At 33.6% G+C, this 17,501-nt stretch overlaps 1 protein-coding gene across 2 annotated transcripts in view; it reads left to right on the forward strand.

The window, feature by feature from the left end:
• Positions 1 to 17,501, forward strand: part of PAPPA (pappalysin 1) — a 266,709-nt gene that overhangs the window by 137,263 nt on the left and 111,945 nt on the right. The window lies entirely within an intron of this gene.

Raw genomic sequence — 17,501 nt, forward strand, 5'->3', positions numbered from 1 at the left:
GTAGGGAGATAGCCAAATATTTACACAACAATACTGCAAAAGCATTGAGCTTCAATATATTTGGGTTGTGACTTTGTCTCTGTAGTTAATTCATATAAGTCTGTGGACAAGTCATTTTACTTACTCCCTGTGCCCCATTTTCTTCTCTTAGATGATCTCTCTTTCCAACTCATATTCTACTTTCTATATTTAAAGTTTTTTGTTTTTGTTTTTGTTTTTTTTTTATTTTAACATTCTACTTTCTACCTTTTCTCTCTGTTCTTTCATTCTGTGTTCTATGAAATTACCTTGTTTGGGTTTTGCTCACGTTGGAACTCAGAAGAAACAATTCCTTTACTAGCTTTTCATCCGATGTCCCTTTCACACTAGCTGGTTTCTGTTCCTTAGCATGTATTGGATTTCACTGAAAGCCCACAATATTCCCTTAGCTTTATTTTTTTTTAATCTATTATTTTATATCATCTACATTTTTCAATCTATCTCATCTAAAGATCTGTCTCTTATACTAAAAGGGATTGAGGGAGGAGAGAAGGGAAAAGAAACAGTTTAGAAAAATAAATCAATACATCAAAAGATTCTTATCTTATATTCAATGTTACACAACCTAGTGTTTTTTTTCTCTTTAAGAGAAACAAAGCAGGGTGCTTTCTCATATTCTTGACTATTATGATTTCATAGCATTCATTTTCATTTATTTTGCTAATGCTATTTTATTTACATTTATTGTAGACAGTATGTATTGTTTTCCTGATTTTAATTCATTCAGCAAAAATTAATATAATTCTTAGGATGCTTTTTTGGTGTTTACCATATTCATTTTTTTAGAACAGTTATAGTTTATAATATCCATTTGCTATCCTTAACTTTAAAGGATTCAACCATTTTCTCATCGACTGCATCTGTTAGAAACTACCTTTAGGTTTTTTTCATACCTTACTTCTTCTAACTATATATTATATCTAGTCTCAGCTTTCTAACCTTATTTTTTAAAGATTACTTTAAGGATGATAGATTATAAAGCTTGGATAAGAAGCAAATTATATGGATGAGCTGTATAACACAAAGAAATTAATTGACCTGAAGTAAATTGCAATATTGAGTGAAGGATATGGTTCTAATATCATTCCTCTTTTTAAAATTTTAGGTTACTGAGTAGTATTCTTAAAATCAACTGATAAATGGGTCATACTTTCACAAAATGATAAATAATTTCATTCATTTATTCCCTCCCCTCCACTCTACTTTTGTAACAACACTAAGAGAAACTATATTCCTTTGATATTGGCAATTCTTTCTCAGTTAAATGTTTTAAGCTCATATTTCATTTACAATATTTATACCCTAATTGATGTAGGTACTCAGTATGTTCACTGACCAGAAAATATCCAGAAATATTATTATCTTAAAGGTGGCTAATATCCTCAATGATGTGAAAATAGTTGACATTTTGGTTGCTCCAGATAATTAGCCCCTTCATTAACCTAAACAATTGCACCTTCAATGAGTTTAAGATATTCAGAACTAACATGATCTAAACACTCAGTATACTTATTGACTAAAGACATCCTGTGCTCATAGTCCCCTCAGCTAGTAAATACTGATATTGATTAGAAGCTTCATTAACCTAAAGACCCCCAGAACTCTCACTTACCTCACTTACCAGCACTCTCTTTGACTTGAAGCCAAGTTGTACTAAATCCCCTTAGCACTTTCATTTATTTAAATGTCTTTCATTCTCATTTACCAAGGCTTCAGGCTAGCCTTACTGACTGAATGATGATCAATAACTTTAACCTAAAGTTGATCAGGAGACATTTAACCATTTTTGAAAGAAGATCTTATCACTGTTATTGAAATTATAAGATTTCTTTATCACAAATATTTGCAATAATCATTCAAAAAGACAAAAAATAAGATGATCAATTAATTGGTATGGATTGAATGTGGTACAGTGAAAAGAGTGCTATGTATTGTTTTGAGGACTTGAGCTCAAATTCTGGCTGCTGTTTAATATTTGTGTGACGTTGGACAAATCACCTAACTTCTCTTGACTTCAGTTTCCTCATTTGTTAAAGGAGAGGGGAAGAGGTTGTACTTCCTGTCCTTTCAAGACCCTTCCAGATCTAAATGATCTTCTATGAATGCTTATGACAAGATAGAATCATATGGCAGAAAAACCACTGGATTTAGAGGCAGAAAATCTGGTGCTGCCACTATCAGGATGATCCATAGAAAGATATTCTATTTCCATTTGTAAAATGAGCATAATTTCACAGAGTTATTAGAAGGAAAGTGATTTGCTGGTCTTAACATAGCGGTTTTATTATTCTTGAAATTGGATGATTTCAGTGTAAATCCTGGTCCTATCAGTTACTGACTATCCAACCTTGACTATTGGCAAGTCAATTCAATTATTTATTAAGTATTCATTGTATTCAAGGTATTTTCACCGTTTCTGAGCCTTACTTTCCTCATTTACAAAAAAAAAAAAATTAATCCTTAAGGTGCTCCTTTTTTTTTTTTTCCCAATAGAAATTCCCCCTGATTCCATGACCTGGATTCAAATGATAATTCTGATACGTAAAAAATTGAATGTTCAAGAGTTTCATTGTTTGAGCTAAAATTTTAGATACTAATACTTATGTTCCCTTCTTCATGGTGGTAGTGTGGGAAGGAAAAGTGCTTTATGCTTTTGAAACACCTTAGAACTCTATACTTTTGAAATATAGTAGAAATGGCAGTTACTCTTGTTGTTTGTGACAGTGTAAAATACCTATAGTTGTTATGATAAGAATAGTATTCAGAATATATTATACTTTATATAAATCTATATATCTATATATAATCTACCTATCTAGATTACAAGGCATATACACTGAAAAGATAACTGCCTTATAAGGCAGCAGATGATAAGCTGCAATAAATGTTCAAGATAACAAGTCCTAAAGGAATTAGGGACTGGATGATGACACAATGAATAGATCACTGGGCTTGGAATCAGTAAGACTCCTCTTGATGAATTCAAATCCAGTCTTAGACCTTACTATCTGTGTGACCCTGGGCCCACTTAACCCTATTTGCCTCATTTCTTCATCTGTAAAAATGAGCTGGAGAAGGAAATGGCAAACTACTCTACTATCTTTGCCTAGATACTTCAGTATCTACCCTAACATGGGGTCAGAAAGAGTCAGACTTGACAGAACAACCATCAAAGGGATTAAGAGGGACAGATCACCATGTGGTAAAGAGATCAAGTAAAGCTGCTCAGAAAAGGTGGCAAGATTCAAATAGGAGAGAGGAGTTTAGGCAAAGGAAGCTAGAGACAAGATAAGCAAAAAACATGCTAGTGGAAATAACAAAGACTGTATGGGAGACATTGAGAAGACTAACATGGCTGGAAATGAAGTTGTTTAGGTAAAATGGGATCAGATCACAGAAAGTTCTAAACAGATTTAGGAATTTACTTCTATCCTATAAAGCAATGGAGTGTGTTTTGAAAGGTCTGTTTTCTGTTTGTTTGTTTGTTTTTTTTTTCACAGAAGGATGACGTTAGAAGTGGTATGCTAAGCTGATTAACCTTTTCAAAGTGAAATACTCTTTTCCTTACAGTATGATTTAAAAAAAAAAAATTAAGCATATTTTTGTTCTTTTTTTTTTTGTCCTTATATATTATCACTTTCCAAAAATTACCCTCCCTCTTCTACTGAGGTATTCCCTCAAGGGAAAAACAAAATAAACCAAAAACCTGTTCCTAAGTTTACAACTCTCAAGACCAATTAAAAGTCCATACTGAAATTTTCCATAAGACTGAATTAAATGTTGCAAATCTTTCAATTACCATCAGCTAATTTTTATAAAATTTTATTTAATCTAAGTATCAGATTTAGGTAATCTATCAAAGTGAAAATCATATTATAAATAGAAAATAGAAAAGTTGGATTCTACTTCTAAATCTCATTATTTTTTGTTATTATCTTCTCTTAATCTAATGTATTCCCAAGCAGTGAGTGTAGAAGACAAATTTAGTGATGCTCTAACTCACTATGGTTGAACTGGAAATTTCTAGAAGAGTCTGGCTGGAAGGGAGATGTAGGAAATTGAGGATCTTTAATCTGGAAAAGAAGACCTTTGGGATGATTGAGGATAGGGATAGCTATCCTCAATTATCTCTGAAGAGCTGTTATGTAAAAGAGAGCACAAATATGTTTTATGAAGTTCCTAAGGCAAAGCTAGAACTGATTGAAGAGTGATAATTAATTACAGGGAAACAAATTTCAGCTCAAAATGAGCAATGTTTTCTTTTAAAAATTAGGCTTGTCCAATGAGAGGGAATTTGTAAAGGACTGAATTGCTTTAAATTAGAAGTACTTGAGCAGAAGCTTGATATGATGTTCTTTCAGAGACATTGGATAGAGGTTTCTTGCATAAGACAGAATACTGGAATAAAATGTTTTGTGACTCAAGACAACTATGCTGGTATATACATGAGAAATCCAAAATATTTTGAGATTTGAAAAAAAATACTGATTTTATAGCTATTAAGACACAAAGCCAGTCCTTTTCACTATAATCCCTAAAGAAAATGGAGTATTTAGCCAATTTAGGATAAGTAAACCAATCCTTTTAGTGTACGAATCTCATGTTAACTTACTATCAATTGTGATAACCTTTGCTATGGAAAAATAATATTTAAGCATCCTCAATTGTTTTTATAAATTCCTCATATGGAATGTCATGGAAGTCACCCCATATATATAGGCATTTCTCAATCAACATATGTTGATTATGCTTCCTTACTCCTTCTCCACCACTACTTTTAAAAAAAAAAAAGATTAATCAAAAGACTCTCATATAGTTTCTTTAACTCTCTGAACAATCTAAAAAATATGCTTTGATTGGTGGAATGAACTTTGTTTTGTGCACTATTAAAGAAAAATTTTGGAATCAGGGAATTCCAGTTTGATTCTATACTCAGTTGCTTAGTACTTGTATGATCTCTGGGGTTCAAGTTTCTCATTCTTTTTAAGTGATGTTTAATGTCTTAAAATCTTATGTAAAAAATTCAATAAAGCCACCAGCCATACTAGCAGAATAATAGAACCTGAACTCTCACACAATTTTCAGTCCCAAACAATGAGTGCCCTAGTTACTGCCAAAATCTTAGTTCTCTTCACCAAAGTGCTCAGGCAAAAGATTTGCTGAATACCTGGAAAGTAAAAATAAATTGATTCAAGCCCAGACCTTTGTGGGGAATCTTTTAAAGTTTTCTAATTTGGTTCCTGAATAGCCTAGTGATAGATCTATTCCCTGAATTTTGTGGATTGTATCTTACCCACATTATGGGCTTCTAATGTCTACACAGGACATGTTTTTTGGTGTCCCCCATAGCTCCATCACAAAACTATTCACCATAATTTTGTTGAACCAACAAATGAAAAAACTGATTGATGAATGAAGTCAATTAAGCAACATCATATATTAGATACCTAAAAAGCTTAAGGCAGTAGAAACAACTAGATATAGTAAATAGGTGTTGTTCTAGTAACATCTCTGACACTTACTTAAGGTAGAACCATATGAGCATGGCTCAGCTTCAGGTATTCTCTAGCAAATCCCCATTATCTGATTCAGTGGAAAGAATATGGAATTTGGAATCATCGGATCTGAATTCAAATCTTGATTTTACCACTTATTGACTAACTAGTCACTTAATTTCTCTTTGATTCAGTTTCTGCATCTATAAAATGAGGAACTGGCCTTCCAGTTCTAAATCTAGGATCCTGTAGTCTGCTAAGTCACAGAATGCTTTCAATATTCTGGTTGAGGGGTCCCCACATGAGAAGTTCCCCACATGAAATCACAGATCCTTTGCAAATAGCGAGGTTTTTTGCTAAGTTCTAGATGTGTTTGTATCTGTGTGGGGGAGAGAGAGAGAGAGAGACAGAGACAGACACAGACACAGACACAGACAGAGACACAGAGAGACAGAGACACAGAGAAAGTATTAATATATACATACATATATGTGTATATAGATAAATAGATTTTTTAAAGATGAAAACTAATAAAATTTCTGACCTATGCAAGTACAAGATAATATTGAAAGTGGTTGTAGGGGAGAGGGAAAGATAGTGGTAAGGGAAAATCCAGACAAAGTAACAAGAATATGTGAAGAGAGGATTGACTTTTAGTGAAAATAATAAAGAAGCTTTCAGAGAAGATTGTACAGTTGCTGAGCCTTAAAGGAAAATAAGTTTTACAAATGAATATGAGATAAATATACATTTTAAAATAAGTTTTACAAATGAATATGAGATAAATATACATTTTAAGTACAGAATAGCTTAAGACAATATAGTGAGGCAAAAGAGAACTGTTTAGGTTCAGTGAATATCTAACTGGTAGTCTAGTTTGAAGAACATTGAGTATAAACAATGAACAAATAACTCCAGCTCTATCTAATAATCAATGACTTCAGATGACTATTGTTGAGAATCATGGTATTGGTTGCACTGAAATTCTCAGTAATCAATCAGAAGAAAAATTTTCCATATGTAATGTCCCCAAATGCCCCCAAACTCTAGGCTTTTATAAAAACATTTGAATGAAGGTCAGGCTTTTGGAAGTGCCTATCAATTTTTCATTTTCCCCTTAAACTTTAACCCTTAGGATTTGAGTCCTTTTGTTTCTCTCATTATTTCCCTCATTCTACCTTTTCTTCTTTTCCCCCTTTCTTACAATGTTTGACTGGAAAGATAAAAACATACTCACAAATATTGATAGAGAAAAGAAAACAATTAAAACCACGTAGCCATTCAAGGACATCTGAATTCAAAGAGATACTAACCAGTTGGGAAATGACAAAGTTTCCAAGAGTAACCAGACAAATGAGATAAAGGGAACTCACCAAATTATAACTATAGTATGTCTCAGCTTCCACTATTTTAGGATGTCTCTCCTGGCTTGGTGACCAAGGGAATTGTTAATATTATAGAAGAGAGAAAACCATGTGTAAGTAGGATGGCAGAAGATTATCAATCTTTAAGGAAGTCCAGATCAATCATTGGCTAGAAAGGGTAGAATGTGAAGCTATGGTTTCTTTACATGAACCCTACTGGGAGCAATCATACTGTGGTCACCTTTAGTCATGAGCATCTGTATCAAGTTAAGGTAACTGACTTACTTTTTATGTGGAAGCCTGACTCATCTAATGATCAGAAGAGACCATCTAGGAAATATTCTGATAAGAATCTCACCTAGTTATAAAAATCTAACTCCTCAAAATATTTGCCAATTATGCATTGAAAAATGACATTTCACTGATAGCAATTTATTTTAACTTCTCTGTGTGTCTCTATAGCTGTTTATGTCTGTTTCTGTCTCTCTGTTTCTCTTTCTGTTTGTCTCGGTCTTTGTCTCTCTCTGTCTCTGTCTCTCTATTTTTGTCTGTCTGTCTGTCGGTCTGTCTCTCTCTTCCTCTTTCTGTGTTGTGTCTGTGTCCCTCCTCATTTTTGTAGTGCATATGGACATAGGAGATATAGCTAAAGATAGCATTCTGGGGACCAGTCTTTTTATTATGAAAAACTGAGTTCAAATCCTGTCTCTGAAACATACTAGCAACCTAAATATAAGCAGGTCATTTAACCTCTTTTTGCTCTTGGGAACTCAAAGCCGAATTTCAGAAGAATAGTGGATCTTCAGTGGAGGAAGTTTCTACATAGATGAAGTCTCCTCATTAAAGAAGTGCACATAAATACTTGTATTTTGTCTTTCTATCCATATGTCTGTGTATCTTATCACAGGTTTCTACATATTTAATATTAATTTGATGAGCTTCAAATATAATGTCATAGAATGTTAGAAATGGAAAAAACCCTAGAACAATTAAGTCCTTTAAGTCTACAAAATTATAGGAATAGAATAAAATAAAATAAAAAATAAAAAACATAGAAAGTTAAAGAGTACTATAAGCCTAATTCCCACTCCTGCTCTGAAATATAAATTAGATACATAACATTTTTACCATCACTGTCTCTGTCTCTTTTTTTTAAATAAAGAAACTGAGGCCCATATTAGGGAAGTGACACAATGTCATATGCCTTAGTAGCAGAAAGGGGACTAAAATTTTGTATAATGTTTGAAATATCACTTTTCATTTTTCCTTTTCAAAGAGATTAACATTGTGAGCATATTATTTGTAATTTATTATCTCTTGTCATCTTGAATCTCTGTGTTTTAGTAGTTTCCATTTGGGCAAATCCTCTAAATATCTGTGTTTTTTACTCATTTCTTTTTTGGGGGGGGTGTTTGGAGAGGACTGTTTTTTAGTTTATGCCTCCAGCTAAATCTCACTTTGTTATTTCTTGCTTTACATCTAAAGTTTTTTTTTTCTTTTTTACATTTTCTTCAATCCTTCTTTCTCCTTGTTTTTAAGATATCTCCCAGTTCCTTGGTATCTTCAGATTTCACTAAAATACTATGCTGTTTACTACATTTTTTTTAATCATCAGACAATGTATGTGGGTGTGGGTGTGGAAGGGGGGGGGGGGAACATGGGGCCAAGATTAGGGAGGAATAGGACTTGAATGGTAGAATGGGGCCAGGAAAAGGGGAAGGTCCAAGGGAAATCATCAGAACTTTGTTGTAACATACCGCTCATTTGCTTAGTATTGTAAACCTGGCAAATGAAGTTTACAACATAGAATGTTCAAACTAACTGTACCTTTAGTGATTAGCCAGCCAATTAACTTTATATTGCCAAGGTTTGAAGGAGTATAAATTTAGAGCTGACTGGAATCTCAGAGGTCATCTAGTCCAACTTCCTCATTTTCTAGATAAGGAAGCATAGACTCAGAGATGTTACATGATTTATCCAAATTCACTTCACTGGTAAGTTTCAGAGGCAGGATATAACCAAGATATGTCTGATTTTATGTCCAGCATACAATTTATTGGCCAAAGTAGAAGTTATTTACCTAAGTTACAAAATTGGTAAATGGAAGAGTTCAGATTTGAATCCAAATTCATATAAATTGATAAGATTTTCAAAGCACTCTGTTAAATCCTAACATATTTCATCTTATCCAGAAAAGTTTGCATAATTTTCTAATTCTTTTGAGAGAAACAAAGCTACATAAATAAAGAAAGAACAGCTTTAGGAAGATATGCTTTTCTGAGAGAAATTTGTTGATGCAAGGAAAATTAATAAAATTGTATTTTAAAAACATGTTTTTCAAATATTTTGCAAAAATTAATTTTAATATTTTAATATAAATTTAGATTTATAACCTACCTCAACATAGTATAGTGGAAACAATATTAACTCTTCTCAAATACAAGTCCAAAGTTGTTATCCTGACTCTGCCATTAACTCACTTGCAACAATATTTCATTGTCTTTAAATGGAAAAAGTTCAAATAAGGTCAGTTCTGGCTCTAATGTTTTAAGCTGTATTACCTAACATTCCATGTCTTAAGATCCCTTGTGATTCTGATATTCTATATTATTTCATTCTAATGTCCTTTACCTCCCATGTTTCTATTGTACATATTTAATGAGTATATTCATTGAAAGTCCACTAAAATTACTTTCAAAGTAGAATTTGGTATAAAGTAGGTCCTCTTTGGATCCCATCATATCATGTTATGAAAAAAAGAAATTATAAGATGGTTTCGAGGAACTAATGTAAACATTCTAGTATTCTTCTGTGAGATTTTAAAAGTACAAGAGACACATAGACTTACTTATCCTAAAATCTTTATCACTGATTAGAGATCCACTTGATGGAGCAGGAAAAGTGATTCCCTTTGTTGAGATCTGAATCAGTGAAAGATATGGAAACTAATGTAATCTTTCTAAAGTCAATAGACCCTGCTGATCTTAGACCTTTATCATGTATGTAAAGCTTATAGTAAACTTCAATATATGTGACAAGTCATCTATTTCTTGCCTTCAGTGTTCCATTTATGCTGATCTAATAGCAAGGATTAACAAGATACTATTCCTAGCGATAAGAATTACTAAGTGAGATCAATAGTCTGGAATGAAAATCAAACCTTTGAAGATAGACACTATAGGATCTGAATATTTTCAATCCTGAAGAGTTCCACACCAATCTATCTACCATGGAACAATTCCTACATAAATTATTACACATTGTTAGGGGTTAAGTTATCCCATCTGCTTTGCTCCAAGAATCTGTTACTTGGACGCCAAGTTCATGCATTTTTGTCCTTTTTTTTTTTCTCTTTTCTTTTTTTAAAACTTGGATGAGTGAATACTTATGTGGTATAAAGTTTGTTATGATTGGAACTATCCCTAGACTAACAGCTGAGCTTAAAAATACTATTTCTTTTGTCTGATCTGGGGGAGGAGAGGAAAATATATAGACACACATATGTATGTATGTGTATATATATATATATATATATATATATATATACACATACATACATATGTATGTGGTATACATATTTATTTAGATACATAACTAGATAGATATAGAAATAGATAGCTATTTTTAGATAGAGGTCATTGTGCTAAAGAAAATTACCTGTTGCTAATCAGATGTTATTTGAGTTGATGATGGGAAGCTATGGTAGATATGTGTCATCAATACTTTAATAAATAGCCTTAAGAATTAAAATCCAATTCAAGAATGTAGTCTATACCATAAGTTAAATAATATTGTTCATGGTCCATGTGCTATTTTTCTGCTTTTGGCTAACTTGCAGATTCATAACTCTTGTAAAATAAGGAGCTCTCATCTTTCCTTCTATAGGTAGTCACATTTCTCAGTGGGCCAAGCTTTTGGCAGTCCTTGTAGTTTTCAAGACAATATCCTTTCCCCCTCATTTTTCATCCTAGTGATTATTGGGAAGACTGAAACCAGAGATTTCTAGCAACATTGCTGATTTTTTTAAGATAAAAGGATGTTGCATTAACTAACCCTTCTCCAGGCTGTATCTGAGTTAAATGATCTTCTAAACGGGAGTTGCCAATTGCTAGCACTGGTTCCAAAACCTTCAGCAGTCCCTTACACCTTCTTCTTGAGGGAGCGGGACATATTCCTCTTTTGACTTTTTCCATTGTACTTGCCATATCCTCAGCTCTTGGATGTTTTTGTCTTTGTCTAGTTTGGAAGATGACCACTTGCTACTTGGTTTCAGGGCAATTTAAAATTACCAGTTCTGATGAAAATCTAAATTGAAGTTAGTTAAATAGTCAAATAAAGAAGATCTTTGAAAAGGGAAGAGTGATGGAAAAAAGGTAACTGGAATATTACATCAAGGATAAATAATTAGAATAACTAGATAAGTCAATGATTAACAAATTGTTTTAGATTAACTTTTCAATAATATGAATTTGTCCCCATAGTCACTTGATAAACATTGATAACATAACTATCTCCCCACCATTAAGTTATTTCTAAGTAATTATTAGTATGGTACCATGGAAAAGATGTTTTAAGTCAAATACCCGAGTTTGACTACTGACTTTGCTGTGGTCTTGAATAAAATCACACTTAATCTCTTCGAGCCTTGGATTCTTCAACTGTAAAATGAGAGGGATATACTAGACAATTTTTGTGATACTATCTCTGAATGATCCTTTGGAATGAACACAGAGGTACCATCTATAGCTGCAAATTTTACAACCCTGAAGACCACACTTTAGGATTATAGAATTCTGAAGATGGAATAACAGAGACTACAAACTCAGCCTCTTACTTTATGTGGAAAAAAGTTTTAACATATTCTCAACAAGTGATAGTTAAATCATAGAACTTAGAATCCTAAGATTCTATAAATCCTAGATTTTACTTTTAATATGATTGTCCCTGAGGCTTACTTTTTCCAACTTTAATGGGGTAACGATTTTCACTCTTGCTTAGGTTTTTGAAGATGCAGACTGAAATATTTTTAACTTGCCATATGACACACTTAAATTTTAAATAAAAAATGAGAAAAATAGGCATCCTCCTTATTAGTCCATTTGCAGCAAGTCTGTGATTATCTGACTGGGGAACACTGGGAACATTGGCAGATTTTGGTTCAACAAGAGAAGAGACAATCATTTATTATCACCACACTCCTATCAATTCTACCAAAAGTGTAGTTCCTCAACTCAATGGACAGGAGTAGAGCCAAAAAAAGAGATTTGTCTTTCATTGATAAAATAGAAATTAGAGCATTGAGATCTTTGGATGAAATCATGGCATTAAGTTATTAGACACTGTCTGTTTTTATATGAACTCCTTGGAACTACGAATGAATGACAGAAGCAGGATTTTCCACCTTTGTTTGGAATCTTCTGACTCCAAAGCTGCAGTTCTTTCCACTCTCCTTCCCCTCCCTAGGAATCCTTCTCGAGAATGACAGAGTTAGAAAGAACCTTAGAGATCATCTAGATCAAACTTCTTATTTTAAAGACTAGAAAAATAAAATCCAGAAAAGGGAAATTATTTGCTTACGGTCACACAAAATGGAAACTAAAACCTTTATGTCTTGACTCCCAGTTCACAATGGAAATTAACATAGCTTTGATAAAAATGCAGGAGCTTATTGGGATTCCCATTGTGTGAACAATTTATAAACCAGATTACAATTCAAAGATATTCCTATAAAAAGTCTTTACATGACAAAAGAGGACCATGCTAAGCACATCTTAGTTATTGAACTAAAATGAGAAGAACTTTAGAGGAAGAGTCAGGAGGTGGTGATTCAAGTTCTGACTCCTTGGACAAGTCAGTAAAGTTTTCAGTTTCTCTGGATCCTTATCTGTAAAATGAAAGGATTATAGTAGATCTCTAAACTCCTTTCCTACTCTGAAATTTTATGAATACAACTGTTTCTAGATGTTTCATAAATATCCATTGAATAAAACTAAATTCCATAGAATGAAATTAAATTCACCAAATCTTCATTAGAAAGTAAGGTATATGTTCAAGAAGAAAGAATATTGATTGTTTTCAAAGGATCCCAATTTAAACCCCATGTCTCACATTTATTAGCTGTGTGGTATTGGTCCAATGATTTCATGTCCTTTAGCCATCATTTCCCCATTTGTAAAACAAGAGAGTAGACTAATGTGCATACTCTGATGTTTTTTGAAATACCAGGATAAATTACAGTTTGTGTTTTATCCTTAAATAGAAAGATGGTGTGCCCTTGCAGAAACAGAGCTTTGAAAGTGAGGGAGGTTAAGATGTAAATTATAAAAATAAATTAAAAGCTTCCCCTGTGGTTTCTAACACATTTTTTTCATTTTCACCCCAGCTTTTGAAAGGAGTGAATCCCTCATGGGGCTGGACACATAACTAATAATCCCTGGGTCAATAGTAGCAAGCAAGAATGGAGGAGAGACCTATCTAGGTAATAGGGTCTTGTTTAGAGAAGGGACCTCCAGCAGGCATGTTCAACAAGATCTTGGCAGGAAGTGGATAATCTCCATGAAGTTCAGAAAGCTCTGTCTCTCTGTTTTCTTCCTCCCTCAGACTCTACTGACTCCAAGCAGACAGATTTATTGGGGTCTTAGGCATGATCAGGAAGAAATTAGCCTCTGTAAGAATTCTGTGAGATTCAGTGTGATGTAGAGGATAGACAGCTGGCCTCTGAGTTGGGATTCGAGGCCTGCCTTGGACACAGATCCACAGCATGATTCTAAGCAAGTCATTTAACCTCTTGGTGCCTCAGGCAACACTCTCAAACTATTAATTGCAACGGAATTTCTACATTAGAATTCCCTACATTAATGAAATGACAGGTTTGTAAAAAACAGGTATGGGTATGTTTACATACACATACACTCACACCAGCATGTGCATGAAAACTGACACACATAAAATACAAATTCTTTCTCTTTTTCATACACACACACACACACATTATAGAAATCAGAGATTTCCTTTTCATGTGATAATGAATTGAGGCATCTGACTAGAGTAGATCTGAGGTTTTGTTTATACCTATCATAGGATCTTACCACTATATTAGGGGAGGTAGAAGGCTTTTGTCTCAAATAACAACAATATAGGAAACCCTGTTATCTTAGACATCATGAATCTGAGGATATGTGAGCAGGGAAGGAATGATAAGCTTTTCACAAAGTTGTTTCTCCTTTCATTCAAATAGACCCCTGATGTTTGGCAGGGTAGGAGAAGAGTTTAGAGTATAGGAAGTGTTTCCTACAACTTGTGCTGAATACTTTTAATTCCTATTGTGGGTAGCCACATACTCTTTAGTAATGTTCTTTGAAATTTGACTATACTACAGGAATATGAGAAAATCAATGTATTGCTCTCCCTAGCCCCACTCCTCTTTTATGTTTTGGACAAATGTGTGCTTTTACACAAAAATAGTAGCCTGGGAGCCTGTGCTTACGATGATATATGACCCAGTGTGTTAGCATGCCCAGAATGATTAGAACTCTCCTCTCTACCACTAAAGTGGGAAGGGAAGATCTAATGATAATGTTTACCCCAGAGCTGTACCATCTGGTAACATTCAGTACATGCTTTATGCCTCTGGAATTAAGAGATTTAGATTATGGAATTACAAAATATTAGAGTTAGAAAGAAATATATAGATCATCTGGTCAAGACTTTTCCTATTATAGATAGGGAAACTGAGGCCTATAAAGAAGAATACATTTCCCAAGTTTACAGTTGATAAGTGATATAAACAGGATTTGAACCCACTTTTCCCAATACTTTTGGAATATTAGTCAGGATAGCTTGGTGGTGTAGTGGATAGAATGCCCAGTTTGGAGTCAGGAAGACATCTCTTTGAGTTCAAATCTGACCCCAAATGCTTTATTAGCTCTGTGACCCTGGATAAGTCACTTATCCCTGTGTACCTCATTTCCTCATCGATAAAATGAGATGGAGAAGGAAATGGCAAATTTCCCTAGTATCTTTGCCAAAACTCAAAAGAAGTTACAAAGAGTTGGATATGATCGAAAGGATTGATCAACAAAGACATCTATGATTGACTTTTTCACTGACTCTAACAGGAATACCATGCGTTAATATAATATTTTATATAACTCTTTTCCATATATTCTCATCTTCACCATCCCTATAATCATCATTGTTGTTGATATTACTATGAATAAGATAGAGAACTGGTCTTGAGCCTTTCTAAATATCATCATATCATATGAATTAGATATCATTTAATTCTCACAACACACTTATGAAGTAGATAGGGCAAGTATTACTGTCCCCATTTCATGAAAGTTTGAGTACCAAGAAAATGACATGATTAGTCAAATCTCTCAAATTTTGATTGTTTACTTACTACAGCACCATCCTTCTCCTCTATAATGCCATGATGCCTTTTGGCTTAAGGACTAAATGGTAGGTTTCATCTCATGCTCTCTTCCTATTTTTACAATTCTAATGATCTCATATCCAGTCAGTGGTCCATAATTGAAAGGGAGTCCTGCTAACTCACTTACCTGCCAAAAATATGATCCCATTCCATTGTCTTAGGGAAGAGAGATGCCCAGGAAATGATGTGTAGAAGCATTCTTGGGGGAGGAAATTTTTTAAATTAAAAAAAGCAAAAAGAATATGAGGAGGAATGACGTTACAGATGGTCATGATTAGATGAGATTCCATTTTCATCATATATAAGTTGGCTCCATACCATAAGAGATGTATGCTACAGAGACACAGATCATATTTCTATCATCAGTCCAGCCTCTTTCCCTCAGGCATGTTATTGGTCACTGGAGTCTCCAGCTGGAAATAGCCCATCATTAAATAATTGAATTATAATGAATTGATTTATTCTGGCTCTTGTGATGGTATTTCACTGTATAAACTGTTTATAGAAGTAAACAGGGGTCTGAGGAAGTTGGAAAGGACTCAAAATTCATTTGACATTACATTCAGTGACTCTTATTTTGCAGATAGTCATCTTAAGAACACAAATCTTATTAGGATCAGAAAGCTTGGACCTGGAAGGAAGTATTGTGTGGTGAATCAAATGCTAGACTTAGAACCAAGAAGCCCTAGAGTCAAATCCCATCTAGAGTCAAATCCCATCTCTGACACTTATTAGTTGTGACATTCTGAGCCTCAATTATCCCATGTGTAAAGTGAAAAGATTGGAATGGATGCTCTAAGTCTATGATCATATGAACCACAGGTAGTTTCTGGTTCAAATCTTTCATTTTAAAGGTGAGAAAACTAAGACCCAGACAAGGGATATAATTTCTTCGATGTCTCATGAATAGGAAGTAGTTGGGGATAGACTTTCAACTCAGGTCTGCCAATTCAAGAATCATTGTATATTTTACTATAGAAAGCTTATTTCTTTCTCCTTTACAGACTTTTTCTGAGTAGGGAGAATCTTCTTGTCTACTTATGACTCAAGACAATACTTGCCATTGTGCTACCTAATTATTAAGCTTGCTAAAAATCATTCCATCCTGATTAATATGGTTATGATTACAATACAGTTATAATCCCCAGGATCACTTCAGTACCATAACCTTTTTTTGTAAATGCCATCCATTCTGTTTTTAGAATATATCATTATGACCATTTTCAATATTTAATTTTTGTTTGAGCTCAAATGTTGTAGAAAATACATAGGTTCTACTAATGTGGAAGGTAGCATCACAACTCAGAAATTCTAAGATGTATAAAAGTGTATCAGAATAATAGCCCAGCATGTAGGGGCAAATGTATTCAACTATTCCTCCAACAGGATGAAACTCCTGCTTGCTCTTGAATGACCTGAAACACCATGAAAAAAATGAATTTTTATCCTCAATTATCCAAATAACCAACTTATCTTTATTATATTTTTTAAAAAGTCCTATGTGGGAACTTAAGATATGTCTTTTGCTTGTCAAGGGACTTAAAATCATGTTATATGAGTATCATTTAAGAGAGTAAGGGAGGGATTAAAGGGGGAAAAAAGAGAAAGGGGAAAAAAAAGAAACTGGATCCAAGGGGGTGCCCCATCAATTGGAGAATGGTTGAACAAATTGTAGTATGTGGAGATAATAGAATGTTATTATACTTAAGAAATGATGAAAGAGACAATCACTGAAAATCCTCTGTGGTATGAACTGAGGCAAAGTGAGAGGAGCAGAATCAAAACAACAGTTTTTATAGGGACAACAGGAGAGTGAAAGAAAACAACTTTGAAAGCCTTAAGAACTGTAATAAGTACAATACTAAACTAAATCTGTCTCCAGAGGACTTGTGAAGGGTAAATCTACCTCACTGAAAAGTGATGTCCTTAAGGTGCAGACATATATACAATATACAATTAGACATATACAATTGTGTGGTATATGTGTTTGTGTATATACACATACATGTATGTATGTCTACCCAAAAGATATAAAAATTCAGAAAGAAGCAGATAATCTGGACAGTTTTGAAAGCAGTGTGTGTAATAATAATGTTTGTTTTTAAACAAGAAGTACAAAATAGAAATTCATGCTGTTAACATAGTGTCTTGTATGTTCTGCTATGAATA

The sequence above is a fragment of the Sarcophilus harrisii genome, chromosome 2 (assembly GCF_902635505.1).
Source record: "Sarcophilus harrisii chromosome 2, mSarHar1.11, whole genome shotgun sequence".
Taxonomy (NCBI): Eukaryota; Metazoa; Chordata; class Mammalia; order Dasyuromorphia; family Dasyuridae; genus Sarcophilus; species Sarcophilus harrisii.